Consider the following 18,533-nt stretch of genomic DNA (forward strand, 5'->3'; position numbering starts at 1 on the left):
AAATCAATGATTCATTTTAGACATCCCGCCTACCAACTACTTCGGCCACCACCGCCATGATCTAAACATCTCTCTTTATAGGTCTTCGGCGCCCACCATTACTCCCTCCACAACTAGTCTTAACGTTAAACCTTTCGACAAGGCTCATGTTTGAAATCATCAACACCTTGGTTGCTACTCGGATGAGACAGGCCGTCTCCGTGCTTAACAATCCATTCAAATAGAGATTGGAATTTGGGGCTACGGTTTTTTGGGAAGAAAATAAAAACCTAACTACTCAACTTGAGGGAAGATTTTGAGTTTGGGGTTTGATTTATGAAGCAAATTTAACCTTATTTCTCAATTTTGAGCAACTTTATGTTATCAAACAACATTGTTTGGTCTTATATCTTGAGTGTTGAAACTCTTTGATGAGACACATCTAGTTATTTGTTTTAAAAGAATGCCAAGTGATTTTTTGAGGACATAAGTGAGTCACTTTTTTTTGGTCGTCTAAGTATGTCACCTGAATAATCTATTGTTAGAAGTTGCTCTTACATGTTCGCTTGAAAAATTATGACACTAAAGCAGCAAGAAAACTATGACAAGTATCCTTTTCTCGCCTTAGAAAAGTATGGAGAAATTTATTTACCATCCTACCAAATATAAAATATTTGTTGACATGTGATATTTGTATGTGTTAAACGGATTAGGTCTTACCGTGTTGAATAAAAGTCAAATTATGAGCCCTAAGAATTGAAATAGTTAACCGGCCCGGGTAGGTAGAATGAAAGAGAAGAAAGGAAAAAATAACAGAAAAGAGTTGGTATAAATTTTTTTACACAAGATAAGTGCAATACTTCATAAAGTTTACTATTAAAGTGCAGTTGAATCTTAAAATTATAACAAAAATGCAATCAAGTCTAAATTGGAAAAATTACCCAAAAGCTCTAAACCTATTGTCACTGTGTTAATTTAGTCATAAACCTCTTTTTTCTTTTTTATCAATTGAGTCCTCAAAATTTTTAAATTTTACCAATTGAGTCCACCTAGCCATTTTTGGTGAGAAGCTGGTGATATGGACGTCTACATAGCATTGCTAGTGGTGACGTGGATATTATTTTACACTCAATCTAATTCAAGTGACGAAAAATGTAAACCAATGTCTATTTTCTAATATTTTCTTAAGGCAAGCGGCTGATAGGGCACCCATGTCTCCCTCTACTTTGTCACTTGAATTAGACTGAGTTTTTGAACCAAAAAAAAAATAGACTAAGTTAATGAGAATGATCAATTGTGTTAATTGGACAAATGTTAAGACTTGAATGCAATTCTTGTGAAATTTAAGAGTCAATTGTTCTTTCATCATTTTAGGTCATTTGGTGCACTTATCTTTTTTAACAATTCCGAATCAATCTGAATGCAAAGGGTTTGAAGGGATTGGTCCAAGTAGCAAAGACAAAATTCTTCTTTCTTCCTCAAATTCCACTTCTTATTGCATTAAAGGATACTAAAGTAACAATACATTTCTTTTCATTCTTTTCTTCTTTTTTTCTTTATAAAAATATTGGGTCAATCATTCCTCCCCCACTTTTGGACTCATTTATCTTTGCTGAAGGGTCCATTCATGAAAGCTTAGGGCGTGAATGATAACCATATTGTTTATGGAATCAATTTCTTGATAACCATACTATTTTTGGAATCAATTTCTGGCCGGAAATAATTTTTTTTATTTCTAATTTATGGATGAGTTTTCAAGCAAATAAACACGTTTGATAATAATACAAACTTTCTGTTCCCAAAACAGAAATTTGTTTGATAACTGTATAAAATTTCTAAGGTTATCCGTGATCGGTGAACAACAATTAGAAAAAGGCAAATTGGCGATGTCAACCGGGGGCCGGCGAACGGTTGGACATGGAATGATCATCGGTGGACCGGTGACCGGTGAATCGGTTTGTCGGCAGACAGTGGACCGGCAATCGGCGTATGGCGAATCAGCAATCGGAACGTAAGATAGAGGTAGTGAGCAAGGAGAAGAATTATTATTTCTCATTTTTGTTCCAAAAACAAAGAAGCTAAAAAGTTTAACTTCTCATTTCTATTCCAAACCTATTTTTGGAATAAATTTTTGTTCCATAACTAGAAAAATGAAATTACATTACTAAGGGCACGCATGGCAATACTTCTATTTCAGAAGTTAATTTCTGATCAGATAAATTCGTTGGGTAGCGGTTGAAAATTTCTACTTTTGAAATATTATTAACATAAAATATTTTATGAAAAATTATTGTTGACGACGGAAAAATTTCTATTTCATTTTTAAAATTTTTAAATTTCTTTGAAAATTAATTTTTAATAATATTATTAATTTTTTTAAAAATTAAAAATTATTATTTATTTTTTACTTCGGCGATAGATTGCTGCGTTGAGCGATATAGTGTTCGATGGTGGGCGGTGGTGGTTGGCGGTTAGTGGCGGGGGTGGTGGTTGTGAGCGGCAATCGACATTGGGCGGTGGTTGCGGGCGGGTGGCGGTCGGCGTTGGGTAGAGGTTGATGGGTGGCGGCAATTGTAAGCGACAATGGGTTGCGGTTGGCAGAGGTTTGTAGTGGGAGGCGATTGGCGTTGGTCGGCAGTAGTTGTGAGTGGGGGCAGGTGGAGGTCGGCAATAGGTGGCGACCCATGGTGGTCGGTGGCGGTGGCGGTTGGCTGTTGGCGGTGAGGACGGTGTGTGGCGGTCGTCGAGGGTGGCGATGGGTGGTGGCGGAGGTCGTGGAGGCTGGTGGGGTCAAAAAGAGGGTGAGAGTGTAATGAAAAGAGGGTGATGCGAGAAGTAGTTCTTGAGTTTTTTTTTTGTCCAAGAAGTGCTTCTTAAGTTGAGAACCAATTATTTTTAACTTCTCAAATTGGGGAAAAAATAACTTCAGAAGTAAAAATTCACTATAGAATGGGAAATTTCTTTCAAAAGTAAAAATTGTTTCCAAACGGATTTTTACTTTAGAAGTTATATTATCAAACGGATTTCTGCTCTAAAAATGCTTGTGGAGTAGAAATCTACTTTCAGAAGTCTTACCATGCACAATCTAAACCGATGTGTGTTTCAAACTTATTCCAAAAATAGGTTTGGAATAGAAATAAAGAGACAGAATGGTTGTCATTTGCATCCTTGAGAGTCACTCCTCTTCTCCTTAGGATTGTATCTTGCCTCTATGCTTAATGAGATTAGTCAAATCCATGGTATCGTCTTCCTTTGTTAAGGACCATTAGCCATGGGATTTGTTAATCGCTATGTGAAATTTTACGGAACTACTATCAACTATTCTAAAAGTTTAAGCTATTAAATAAAAGTTAATACCATAGAAAATCCCAAACCGGTACGCCCGTGAAAAATTTATCCCGGACTACTTTGTAACCACAAAAAAAAATCCCAAACTGGTTCAATTGTGACAATTTCACTCCAAACTAACACATCCGTAATAAATTTGCTTTTCGTTAGTTTTTGTTAAATTTAACTGTTAAAGTACTAAGTTGTATGACACTTGACAATTGACGAGTGTACCAACTTGAGATTTTTACCTTACGTTTATCACATGTGTATTAATTTGAAATTTTTCGTGGTATTAGCCCAATTTAACGGAGGGTAAATTTGTCACAGGTATACCAATTTAGGATTTTTCATCATAAAAAAAATTAGTTTAGGGTAAATCTATTATAGATGTACCGGTTTAGGGTTTTTAGCAGTCAAAAAATAGTTTGAGATAAATTTGTTACAATTGTACCGGTTTGGAGTTTTTCATGGTCAAAAAAATAATTTTGGGTAAATTTGTCGTGGGTGTACCAGTTTAGGATTTTTTCATGGTATTAACCCATTAAATAAAGGCATAATTCCACAATTCTCTTTTCCATTTTATTCTTGTCTTCACATCCGTCAAAGTTTTGTCCATCTTATTTTGCATGTAAATCCACCCCTGTTCATCAAATTTCACTTGTCATTTGTTACTTTGGCTTGCATGTGAGGGGGCTTGAAATACCTCACATCACTTGGCTATGTGCTTTATAAGCTCTTTATATACGTATGATCCTCCGCCTATGAGCTTACACTTTTGGGTGGACTTTCCCACATGTTATTAGAGTATGAGGTTTTATAGTTTAATCTTCATGCTTTAGGTTCGAGCCAAAGTTCAACTTTTCAAGATCGAGTTACGCTTGCCCCTTTCACATGTGCATCCACCCCTAAAGTTAAATTCCATGTGTCACATCTAATCCGATTTGCACTTGAGAGGAGGTGAAAATATCCCACATTGCATGACAATGGGTATATGCTCTTTATATATATATATATATATATATATATATATATATATATATATATATATTATGTGGCCTCCCTCCGCATATGAATTTAAGGGTGCATTTGTTTAGGGGAAAGTGTTTTACGGAAATTGGTTTTTCGGACTTTTACTCGTTTGGTTTGCTAAAAATGACGAGTCAATGGAAAACACTTTCCGATCAACTTTAATTTTGATGTATAAATTTAGAAAAATGAATTCCTCAATCCGAAGAGGTGAAAACACTTCGATTGCGTTTGGTGGGCTGGATATAACTCCGAATAGGATAATTTGTGTTTGGGAGAACACTAGATTCGGATATGTCCGGATTTAATCCGAATATAATTTGAATAAAAAAATTTCTCCCTAGGGAGTGGAATAAACCCGGATAGGATATCTAATATGCAAAAATCAAGAAAAAAACCATAAAAAGGAGAAAAATCCCTTGTTTCCTCCTAATTTATAAAAATACGATTTTTTTTGCCTAGATAAAGTCATGAAGTTGAGATCATTTTCTAAAAGAGATCCAAATGCTGAAAAATATTTTCAGCCACATTTCATCAAATAAAGGAAAAATACAAAAGCGGAAGACAATAACTAGAAGTGTACTATTCTCATCAATGCAACATGCATGCCAAACTTGAAAATTTTCATTCCAAGCAAACTCTTAGGGCTTTACAACACCTAAAGTTTCATTCCTCCATAAAAACAATGCCCGAAAACCACGCAATGGGACGCAGAAAATTAAACTTGACAAGGATCCTAATTGGTACCCTAATTCCGAAAACTTCTCGGACTAGATGAATAATAAGCTTGAATACTTATACGGCGTTGCAATTCACAGTTGATTCAACTCGTTGGGGTGGTCAAATCGTGCGCGCATAATCTCTCTTCTCTCATTTCCTTTGTTTTCTTTTCTTCTCCACGGATGAGCTTCCTTGTAGACGTGGCCATGGGCCGTGAACCGGCGGTTTCGGTTCGTAGCCATCATGGAACCCGAATTGGCCCTTCAAGGGCGAGTTCAAGGCCCGGTTTCGGTTCCGAATTTAAAATTTAATTTAAAATAATAAATTATGAAATAAAAATAATAATAAATTATCAATTATAAATTATAGTTAAATTGTACATTGTAATCAAATTTGGAGGAAAAAAATGGAGAGGGAATGGATTTGAACTTAATAAATTATCATTAAGTGTCTACATATCTTCTTGGGGATAGAAGAATCAAAATCCATATAGTTCTTTTACTTTTGATAACCCCAACTTATCTCATCGTCAATCGTCACTACCCATGGCGGTGGTATCTCCACTATCATCATTGAAGAATTCGTCATTTCGATCCAGCTCTTGTTGTCGAAATTTAGCCTTTATCCAATCATGAACACAAGCTTGAGCTTCCACAGCATACGGATTTAATCTTGAATGGCGGTTGTCTAAAATTATCCTCCAGCGCTAAATGCTTATTCAATTGCAACTGTTGAAGAAGGGGTTGCTAACATCTGTCTTGCGACGAGAGCAAGGATTGGGAATTGGGTGGAATGAGTTTTCCATCACTCTAGAATTTTGAAATCTGTGCTGTGTTCGGAATCACGGAATTCAAAAAGCAATGGTCAAATAATTTTAGAATTCAAAAATATTACTTGTTGCTCCCTTTTATCTTTTTTGTCTATTAATTAGCAGATTGTACCCTCTACTAAGTCTTCCACTCTCCTCCCTTTGTGAGCTACTAGGTTGAGAAGATCCACTTTCACTATCACATAAATCATATCTACTATAAAATTCATTAAATAATACTACTGTAGAGTTTTTTTTTATCTCTACTTATATAGTTTTAATATCTACTGTTTCATTTAAATATAAACAATCATAGTAATAATCATTCGGATAATCATACAAACCATCTAATTTAGTACGTAGATTGAAAACAATAGCAACCAAATAAATAAGAGGAATGCAGGCATAATAATGTAGCCATTTTGCTTTCATTGCTATAATAGTCGGAGCTAATTGAAAATCTTGCTCATATTCACAAAAAATACCAACAATGTTAACACATTCTATTAAAAACAAATAGTAGTAAGATAATAAACACTAGATAATGTATAAGTTGCATCATTAAAAACTTTCAAAAAATCTAAATTTTTTTGCAAACAACCCAATCTTAAGGGAGTAAAGTAATTTTATAAACATGTTTTGAAATAAACGTACATAATAAATCTTTATAAGCAAAAGATTGATGAAGCAACTTGTAAGTAGAATTCCAACGAGTCGAAACATCTTTTGGAAATCTTTTTGGTTTTTGTCCATGTGATTTATAAAATCTGTCCCATTCTTTCATAACTTGGGGACGACTCCATAAAAATTTAATTGCTCTCTTTATTGGGGTAAGAAAAGTTTCAAGAGTTCGTAAATCATCTTGTACAAATAAATTTAAAACATGGCAATCACATCTAATGTGAAAAAATTATCCGCCAAAAAAGGGTTTACAAATATTTTCTCAATCGGGAATAGAAGCGGTATTTGATGCGACATTATCAAACCAACTGAAAAACTTTATTAATCAAATTATATTCTTCTAAAACTTGCCTAATCATTCTATAAATATTATTGGCGGTATGCCTTTCATCAAACACTCGAAATGCAAGTACTCTTTTTTGAATGTTCCAATCGTTACCTATCCAATGACATATGATATCCATATAAGAATGAATTTGTCAATGATCATGCCAAATATCGTTACTTATATGCACATGTCCATTGAAATATGCAAAAATATTTTGCAAAGCTTTTGTTTGTTTTTTAGACACCCTAAAAAGTTTACGTTTAAGAGTAGTTCTCGAAACAAGTTTTGCTTGCGGAGTACATGCGGTATTGATCAAAAAATTCAAACCAAAATTTTCACCAGTAGTAAAAGGTAAATGTTCAATGGCAACATATTGAGCTAATATTTCTTTATAAAGTTCATCACTATAACGAAATAAAGGAGAAGTGTTAGGATTGGCGTACCCGGAAATTTGTTATTGCTCGATGTCGATCCCCATTTGCGATGCATGTTTTTGAGTCGGATGTCGACGGTATATTCCATATTCGTCTCCTTTATTAAAATTGTATGATTTTGTACAATTTTTACAATTTATCTTGTATTTGTTTCTATTTACATGTATCTTGTCGAAGTGCTACCATAAGTTGGATGTACTCTCTCAGTATCGCTATTTCGGCTCCTTTGCTGTCGACGTTTCTTCGATGCCGGTAGGAGGATGAAGACTTTCTTGCATTGGGATGTGCTCGACGTTGGGAACATAATTGATATTATCATCATCGTCTACCCAATATGTAAACTTACGAGGATCATGATATTAGGGATAATTGGATTCCCCCCTCCCCATCCGTATCGGGCTCTTTCCCCTATCACCGGCTCCGCTTCCACTTGTCATTTTTTTCAAAAAATTGAGTGGAGAGCCAATTTAGAAAATTGACATAATTGAACCGAGATTGAGCGAATTTGAGAGAATTTGAGAGAATTTGTGACAATTTGTGAGAAAAAATGAAAGGGGAGGATATGATATTTATAGAGAATTTACAAAAGAAAAAAAACTTTGGGGAGGGGGGGGAGGGGAGTGCAACGGCCATAAGAAGAGGGGGGAGGGGAGGGCCGGGTTTGGAACCGCCGGTCCCGATCAACGGGCTGGTTCTAGTTATTCCACGGGCCGGTTCCGGGCCTAAACCGGCCCGTGGCCATGCCTACTTCCTTGTTTTGTCCACTGAATGCTTCTTTTCCTTTTTGCACTCACGCACATTTGTTGGAGGAGAAAGAAAGATGGTTGGACTTGGGCTTGGGTTTAAGAGATATAGGTTGGGCTGAGCCTATTATTACTGATTCACTTGGCCAAGAAGAAGGCAACCGCTCTACGTCGTGGAGGGTGATAAGTCAGGCAAGGCAACAACGACTCTGAATAAAGCAGCAATGTCGTGGGAAGAACTGCGCAATGGGTGAGTCATGACCGTGGAGGGACGCTAGGCGGCGGAGCCTTTCTTCCCGCTCTCTCTCTCTCTCTCTCTCTCTCCAATGTTTCTGATATGTGTTCTAAGATTCAAGTGCCAACCTCTAATTTGTAAGGCATTCACGTGTTTATATAGGAAAAACCTAGGTAAATTAGCCGAGCTTGGTTTAGTTCTATGGAAATAATGGGTTTCAATAACGCAAGGCTTTTTCACTCGGACTTTTAATGGGCTGAAAGAAACTCAATTTACACCAATTTTGACCCCATCTCTTTGTGATTTCGGCCAAGCTCGGTGCATAGTATGGCCGAATTTTTGTTCACTTGCAGACCTAATTAATAACATACTTTAACCCTTTAAGGGCTTATTCTAATTAATTCCAAAGCCTTTAACTCTAATGGGCTAAATTGAGCTTAGAATCCTCCATCTTTTGTGTAATCTTCAACCATTTATTCCCCTTATAACCCTGCCCAAATTTTTGCCTCTATGAGGACTCGGTCTCCTCAGTAATTCAATTGAGCTCATAGCCTTCCACCGCCATCCTGAAGTCAGAATGAATTTACTGAACATATCTATATGTAGAATCCTCCTAATTCCATATGCAAACTAAAATAATATTTTATTTTAGGGATAGGGATTGACCCCTAAGTTTCCATGTAGTTAATGACCAAATGAGAATATCAAAATTTATATGTCAACACAAACATCATTCAAAAATGACAAATACCAAAATGGAACATGATGCAAACACCAGCATAGACACAAACACTAGTAACAATGAAACATTTGCTCTCATTCAATAGTTCAAATGACTAGATAGAATCAACATTGAAAGACAAATTACGGAAGTGATACTTGCTAGGATGAAAGAGGTTTAGAGATAGTCGCCGTAGCCATCTTCCCACCAATGCCGTCTTGGTTGTCATCGCTAAATCTGTTGTCGAGGCTCTTGCGACTTACATAAAATGAGAAGGGATTTGATGCCATGACACCTATCTATGATTTAGGGATAAATATCTTTAATTTGTCACCGCGACATAGTGATATTAGAATGCATAACTTGCACGGATTGATGATGGACGAAGAAGAGATCTCAAACCTTTGATTTGGGACTCGCATGGACTTTCCACCCCAACATCGCAGAATTTGGTTTTAGGGATTTGGAGCAAAAGAAACGATTTGAGGCAACTGTGGAACAACTAAATGAATAAGAAATGGTTTGGGGCTATAATGGAACAATGCCATTTTGGATATCTGGAGTTTTCACTTAAATGATCCACTGCATAAAGAGAAACATGATTCAAATAAGCCACATCAACAATTTTTCTTAGTCAAATTGGATGGCGCAAATGGAGAAACTCGATTGCACCATCTTAATAAGTATTAGGACTTGATTGTATCTTTTGCAAGTTTTTAGAATTTAATTATACTTTTATTATAAATTTTAGAACTTTCAGTACACTTATTCCTAACTCTTTTTGTAGCGTCCCAAGGCGCTACTTACTAGCGTGCTCTTCTTTAATGTGATATATACATTAGGCATATGCAGAAGACAATATCGAAAACAAACACATTAGGCCCATATAAGTGCAATCAAGGAGTAGACACACGCATATAGGATATAGCCTTACAAAGTTCACTACTCGTCTTGGTCATATAAAAGTGCATACCACACATATAGATGCCCAATTTATATATAAATTACATGAGTTTCACTAGTTACATACATAACGAGTGCAAAAGGTCACCGGGAGGTTGGGAATGCTATATCATAGCTGCTCTCTGTACTACCATAACTACCAGCATCACCCATATCACGATACCACGGCTTATCGAAAAGATACCTATCGTGTCACCAATCAAAAACTTGCTTGTACACCCCACCTTCGACATTTAACTCGCCTACTCTGCACTACTATCGTCACTGCCATCATCGCCCTGCAAGAAAGGGAGAGGTCCTGCTAGACTACCATCGTGGGCTCGAACATACACGGCTACAAAATGGTAAGGCACAAGACCCGATGCTAAACCTACATCTAGGACCTCTTATAAAATACATAACATCTTCCTAAATAGTACATTCGGGAGATTTGGATCCATGTACTCCTCCCGAGTTTTAGAAAAGTCTACCGGCGCTCCATAACGCACCATAATCTAAATTCCAAATCACAATCTCTTATAATCTAGGCCCAATTGTGACTATTCCGCTCGTAAACTTATTCTGATGGAAAAATCCAGGTATTCACAAATCTTCCCTTCTTAGGAAATTTCATACTCGGAGTTTTAATCTTTATTCCCTTCTCACTAAACCTCGAAGCTGCTTAAGACGATAACTCATCAAATACAGGCAGCCTCATTACACTTCTTCTGCGCTATTCGGACTACTTATTTACGTATAGACCTCCATTAATAATTCAAATTCGTTTCCACAATTCGCCAATCGTCATGGCATCACAAAAAATTCACAATGTCCACTATGCGAGTTAAAGTCTAATCTGCGTATCTTAGATCGGGCTAATCACCTGCCATTTATAAATGCCACCTCAATATGCAATGCATGTGGTTTTGATGGTTAATGAATTAGAAAGTCCACATCTATCTAATGGCACCACTGGTTTGCTAATCAACCCGTGTGGGTAACTTTCGGTGCGCTTCCTAGATCTCTAGGATCACCATGTCCTCAGGCATTCCGGTACGTTTTCCAAACTTTTGCAGATCGCTATGTCCGCAGGCATACATACATCTTTTGCGCACAGCCGAGATCATCTTTAAATACATAAAGCGGAGGCATTCAAACGATTTCACCAATTTCCACAAGGCATCCTAGGCATTTCTCATCCATGACATCTTATCTGCTCATTGTTCGTCATCCGAAATGCGGTGCAATGATATGTCCATGCCATAACAAAATAATTCTGTTCAAACTCAAGGAAACATTTCGGACATCGAAAATGGTTTAGCTTAAAAACATGAAGTACCTCAATTGTTGAAATCCATTTCAGTTAAGAAAATTGGAAAACCTCAAAAACATTTTCTGATTTTTGAGAATTGCTCAAACTTAGCGTAACACCTATACCCACATTTTTCAATGTATAACTTGGTTCATTCTTGCCCCCATCACCATCTTAGAAGCCTGCCAAAAGTCAAACCTTATTTAAGCCTTTTTGCTTCGGCGATCACTCCCCGCCCTCATCGGACCGGGTCATTACGGGTCCATCAACCTTCACCTGGTTCGTCCACAAGCCACACATCTACAAAGAGAGTCTCGCTTGACTCGTTCCATATCGAGTCTCACAATTGTTAGGTGTCTTGTTTAGCTCGTCCCACACTAAGCTTCACAGTTTATCAAGTTTGATATAAATAATGATAATAACCTGTATAATGCATGCTCGTCCTCAAAACTCAACCATTTTAATGTAATAAGCATGTGCAATGCATGTATAACCTCGAAACTCGCACCAAGTCCAAATCGGCTTCCAAAACATAAGTTCTTGATCTAAATTCCATATCATAGAACCATTTGTCGACCACCAAATCCAACTTGTAAGGGTCAATCATTACTAGTCCACACTAATCTTTCTCGATCATCCCCTAAACTAGATCCAAGATCATTCAAATTTATTAATAGAGATTAACATCTAATCCTTGATACATAACTACGAGTTCATGACTATAGTTCATGATGACCACTCACTTCATCGCAAACATCACTTAGTCATTCAGGGCCTATCGATGAAGATCGGTATCTAAACCTCAACATGACAACACCGATTCATTCCTATAATCCTCAATTGCCAATCACTTCATAGTAAGTCCAAAATCCAATGTCTATCGTACTAAATTAACCATCGATCCCAACAATCCAAACCTAAAGGCGAACCACCACTATCTTTCACACATTGGTCACCATACTATATCATTAATAATCCCAATAATCATCACTCTTAAGTAGTGACCAATGTATCTCTTAACTAATAAGTAGCATAAGCTACCGCCAATTCGAAACAATCATGATCACATGTACTTGTAAGTTTTATCGCGTACATGCCTATCAAACACTTTCACTATTAGTGCACCTTATCACCGCAATGTGACCTAAGCTTAGATACCAAGATGAGCTGTGGCGCCCTAGAGCGTAACTTACTAGTGTGCTCTTCTTTAATATGATATTATATATATATATATATATATATCAAGGCGCATGCGAAAGATTATATTGAAAACAAACACATCAAGTCATCATATAAGTGCAATCGGGGGATAGATACGTGCCTCCAAGATATGGCCTTACAAAGTTTACGGGAAAAGTACACTAGAAGTGTCATAACTTGTGTACGGCGTTCACTTAAATGCCATAACTTTCAAAACGTTCACTTAAGTGCCATAACTTTTAAAAATCGTTCACTTGAGTGCTACGTCGGAGCAAAATCGTTCACTTGAGTGCTACAGTAACTTTTCCAGCATGCTACGTCGGCTTTCCGGCGTCTATAGTAACTTTTCCGGCGTGCTACAGCATTTTTTCCAGTGCCTATAGTAACTTTTCCATTTGCCACATCAGCTTTTCCGGCTGTCACGTTAACATGGCACTTAAGTGAGCGATTTTTAAAAGTTATGGCACTTAAGTGAACGTTTTGAAAATTATGGCACTCAAGTGAACTTCGTACAAAAGTTACGGCACTTCTAGTGTACTTTTCCCCAAAGTTTACTATTCGTACATGTCATATATAATTGTACACCACATGTATAGACACCTGATTTATATATAAATAACATGAGTTTCACTAGTTACATACATAACGAGTTCAAAAGGTTAGTGGAACGTTGGGAATGCTACATTATAACTACCACTGTACTACTATAACTACTAGCATCACCCATATCATGCTACCACGGCTCGTCGAAAAGACACATGCCATGTCACCAACCAAAAACTTGCTTGTACACCCCACCTTCGACATCTAACTCGCCTACTCTACACCACTATTGTCATCGCCATCATTGCCCCGCAAGAAAGGGATAGGTCATGCCGGATTACCATCGTGGACTCGAACATACATAGCTACAAAACGTGAGGCACGGGACCTAATGCTAAACCTACATCTACCCGTAAAACACGTAATAGCTTCCTAAACAGTACATTCGGGATATCTGGTTCCATGTACTCCTTCAAGGTACTAGAAAAGTCTACTAGCGCTCCGTAATGCACCATTATTTAAATTCCAAATCACAATCTTTGATAATCTAAGCACAATAGTGACTTTCCTCTTGTAAACTTATTCTAGTGGAAAAATCCAGATCATCACACTTTTGGTCATATTGTTTTGCGTTATTGAGTTCCTCTTACTTGCTTAGAGAAGAACACTCGGAGTGTCAAATTTGTGTATACCACGCTCACTTTAGTGTCAAAAGTTTCGTCCGGATCATTTCAATACCAAATTTTTTGAAAAACGACCATTTAAGTGCCAACTCTGATTTGCTTGGCCAAAAATTTGACATAACATTTCTTTTTGTTAATGTCTAGAGTTGATGTGGCTCGCTAGAGGTCTAATTAGCAATAAAAAAGCTCAAATCTTAAAAATATTTAAAAAATAAAAATATTCAATCTTAATTAGTTTAAAAAATAAAAAAGGTGGAAATTAAAAAAGAAAGACGTGTGCAATAGAGGTCTTAAAACTTATCACAAAAGTAAAATTGAATCCTAAAACTTACCAAAAGTGTAATCGAGTTTTAAAACTTATTAATCGAGTACTTTTTAACTCCATCATTTGAACTAACTGAAAATGCTGATGTTTATTTTTAATATTTTGTCTTTCCTATGTAGTAATGATGTGGCTAAGATGATATTGTTTTGGTTCAAATTCTATTTTTAATAGAGCTTTTATTTAATTTATATTTAAAAAAGCAAAAGTAACTATTTTTTAAAAATACAAGTTATATTTAAAATAAATTTAAAAATAAGATTGAAAATACAGCAAAAAAGATTAAAAAATTAAAAAGGAGGGGGGGGAGGGGACAAGCCGGCGAAGGTATAGCATGGCCACCGGTAGTCACCAAGGGCCGTGCAAGCTCTTACCACCTTGCTCTCCCCCCAACCCATTTTTAATTAATTTTTTTATTTTTTTGTTAAATTTTTAATCTTAATTTTCAATTTATTTTCAAAAAAATTTGTATTTTTTAAAAAATAATTTTTAGATTATTTTTAAATCTAATTTTAATGTTTAAAAGATCACGTGGAAGCCCACATGGACTTAATTTATTTTTTTAAAATGCCACTTCATATTAAACATTTAATTATAACTACCATGTATTATTTTTGGTCGGAATTTCGCCGGAGGCACTTAAGTGATCGTTTTTTCTCCGATTTGTCACATAAGTGATTCGGTGAAATTTTTGCCACTAAAGTGAGCATCATACACAACTTTCGCACTTCTAGTGTTCTTCTCCCCTTACTTACTTAAGCATTATAAATACGCTTGTGACCTAACTATCTAATGATGTTGTGAGTTGAATTAATTTGTATGGTGCTATGGTTGATTTCTTCAAGACATTAGTGTCGGTTAAATAGATAAACTAACCGTCATCTTCCTAGTTATTAATGTATCTTGGCTTCACCTCTTGATTTTTTTTCCATAGATGCTTATTACACAATTCATAAGAAAAGTCAATTCACTAGAAATCATTATAGTTCCTAATTGATATTGACTTAGAGATGTGGTATAACTTGCTTCGATGCTTCGCATGACGAACCTCGGGCCAAACACGGAAGATAAGAACTTGTGCACATTCCCACGCAACCTTTACTACTGTTTTGATCAAGAGAGGAAGAGGTGAAAATGGAAGAGGGATGGTAATGACAGAATCAAAAAGTCCCATACAAGGCATGCACAATATCATGCTCGCGTACCCTAGCGCTCGCTACATCCCATTACGATTGTCATACTCCAGGATCCGGACGATGACAAAACTCAAATTAGATGCACACGCGGAAGTAAATAAATAACCCCGACAAACAAAAGGTACACCGAGGTACCCCACACATAATTAACATATGCATCAAAGTCTTACAAGAAGGTCGGGTCAAAATACAACAGACATCCACTTAGTCCCACCAAAGGTTTTTAGCAAAAGACAACCAAGATGCCACAACCTACTACCACTACACCGAACTGTTGGTCTCATCTTCATCCTCGTCTTGATCCTCTTTAGGGTCGTAATCGGAAGAACTATCGGATCGCACCTCGGTGGCATCCTCCTCCTCCTCTTCAGAATCAGAAATCTCAATTACCTCTATGTCTTCTTCAGGAGTAGGAGTTCTCTCGGGGATGTTCCTTGAACCGACTATACTAATCTCTAGCTCAACCTCATCTTGGATCGGATGACACCAAGTGGGCACGACTCCTCTAGGAACCTCGGTTGGCTTCATTGGACCAGTAGTAAAGTTTCCAATTCGGTGATACCACGCCTCAAAACGATGGGGTATCAAATGGTCCTTCCCTTCTTCAACCTTGACGGCAATACATTTCCTAATAGACACAAAACCTCTACCATCGGGAAACTCGTCAAAAGTAGAGGTCATCTCCTTGGGGTCACCCAAGCGAACAGATGGCATCTTCGGGGTTTGGGGTCTAAAAGAAGGATCCCACGACGGGGTGAGAATAAATCTCAGCAAATCAACCATAACCCTAGACTAAGCCACTAGTACCTCCGGACTACTTCTCAAATCAAAGACGTCCGAAGATGTCAATAAAATCAGTATAGGCATGATGCAAGTGCAAACATAGACATTGACAATTTAAACAATCACAATAACCATGCATTCAGTAGTTCAGAACCAAACTCTACGTACTAGTACAATAATCTCATTTTTGATATTAAGGCCCGCGTAATAACGCATCAGGTTATCTTGATGTACTTGGCAATACCCGCGTAATAACGCATCGGGTTTATATATAATTGCCGGGACCCGCGTAATAACGCATTAGGTCAAATTTTGCATTTAATGCCTCGGGATAATATCAAAACCCCACGTCATAACGCCTCGGGGTACAAATAGTCTCATAACCCGAGTCATAACGCATCGGGTTAACACAACTCATGTATTCGCAAGTCAGCTGATCAAACTTATTCTCAATCAAAAATATTTCTCATTGGCCAAGGGTCCACAATTTCACCTCACATTTCAAATTACTTCATGATCACGTACATCTCGACTTAATGAGCATTTAATCCATAGCACACGAGAATACTCAAGGCCACATTACACTAGGCTCGGCACAAATTGCACCTACATGCAATCAAGTCAACAAGCATAATTCTCGTCAATTCAATCATAATTCATTCTCATGCCACACAAAAGATTAAATATCATATAGTCATTCAATTCATTTGATCATGCATAATTCAACTCATAAATCACCCAATTAGATCACAAATAGGTCCCTTAGTACCCTAATGTCTTAATAAAAGGTTAAGGGTAACTTACCTATTCAATTGACCTAGCTACGACCTTCTAGTCAAGCGTCCAAGTCCAAAATCAATTCTGTCCAAAACAGGGCAGAGTGCGATTTAGGTTCAATCGTGCCGTTTAGCCACAAAACTACCTCTAATCGTCAATTCACTGCACATACTCCTCAATAACACATTCATATACGTCGTAGCATGTCTAAACGACAAATTCAAGACAAGAAGACACCAATTCCAGCCTTGAACAGAACCGGATAGCACCTTCCCAGAACAGAGCAGAAACCGGTTCTGCTTATACCATTTCCAACAGTCCATAATTTCATCCTAAGCTCCAAATTAATGCGAAACCAACTTGCTAAAACTTTATTCTATATGTCTCATGAGTTCACCGAAAATTTGAAGTCAAAATAAGACTTTGAAGACCTCCAATTTGTCCAATTCTTTCAGACATGCAAATAGGCAGTTTCTGCTCCTCAAAAACCATCTCCATTCAGCCATGATTACTCATCAATCCTCAACTAAATTTGCAATCCTGACTCAGCCAAGTCAATTACTATATGTCTAGAATATCCTACAAAAAGTTTGAAGCAAGATGAGCTCTTAAAACCGTTGTAAGAGAGCTCTCTCTCAAACCGGATCAGATTCAATCCCGACTGGACCTTTGTCCATTCAATCGGACCTACAGGAAAATATAGTGGGCCAAATTTTTCTCATAATATGTCCCTAGAAAGATAAGACGATAAGCTTTCAAATGTAGGTGGTCTCACCTTAATCTGACGTCAAACGAAGGAGATATGGCCAGAACAGTGAAGGGTGTTGGGGCTAGACGGGCTGAGCGACTTTCTGTGGGTGAACAAAATGAAGAGGAAAATGGGGTTAACGTGAAGAACAAGGGTGAAGATGATCTTCAGCTGAGCAAAAAGGATGAGAGAGAGTTAAATGCCAATTATATGCTTAGTCCAAAGGTGAATAATTGAGCACATGGGTTAATGAAGTGTAAATATCAAATTTGTCTCTTATCCAAGAATTTCTTCTAGAAGGTTTGACCCTCACTAACTCTCTCTCTCTCTCTCTCTCTCTCTCTCTCTCTCCAGTAAATTTTCAGCAGATAAGGTGTGCAAAAGACCGGAATACCCTTTAGATCACTTAAGGTAAGGTTAATGCTTGAGGGGTAAAATGGTCATTTTACACTTGTCGTCCAAAAATTCATATTTTTCCAAACCAAATTACTATCGATGAGGCGACGTCCAATTCAAAACCAAAATTGGAATTCTTCATTTCCATTTTCCCAATTTCGAGAATCCATCTCCTGATTCATTTTCCTTCGAACGTAACTTCAATTCATCTCAAATTGACGGGCGACTTTTGCAATGACATTACGCATATCGACTCAGTGATTTTCATCACTCTTAGGCTTACTCAAGTCATGGTCATTTTGGTTATCATGTAATTGCGAAGATTTATTACTAGTTCATTAGATCTCGATCGTCAAAATCCGATTTAGGAAAATTTCGCAAATTATACATTGGTTAAGCGGTATTACCCGCGCTCCAATCGTATAACACTAGCAAAGGATTCCATAGTCGCTCATAGATCGACCTTTACCGGCTCTAAATATTCCCTGGACAATCCTTATGGTCAAAATGCCAATTCTCATTCGAGTTTCCTAGGTCTATGTACATTGTCGTGCTTTAGCCTTTCCCTTTTTGGTCAGTATACTCGGGATTGATTAGATCCCAGCGAAATAAAACCGAAGTACATC

The sequence above is a fragment of the Rhodamnia argentea genome, chromosome 3 (genome assembly GCF_020921035.1).
Source record: "Rhodamnia argentea isolate NSW1041297 chromosome 3, ASM2092103v1, whole genome shotgun sequence".
NCBI lineage: Eukaryota > Viridiplantae > Streptophyta > Magnoliopsida > Myrtales > Myrtaceae > Rhodamnia > Rhodamnia argentea.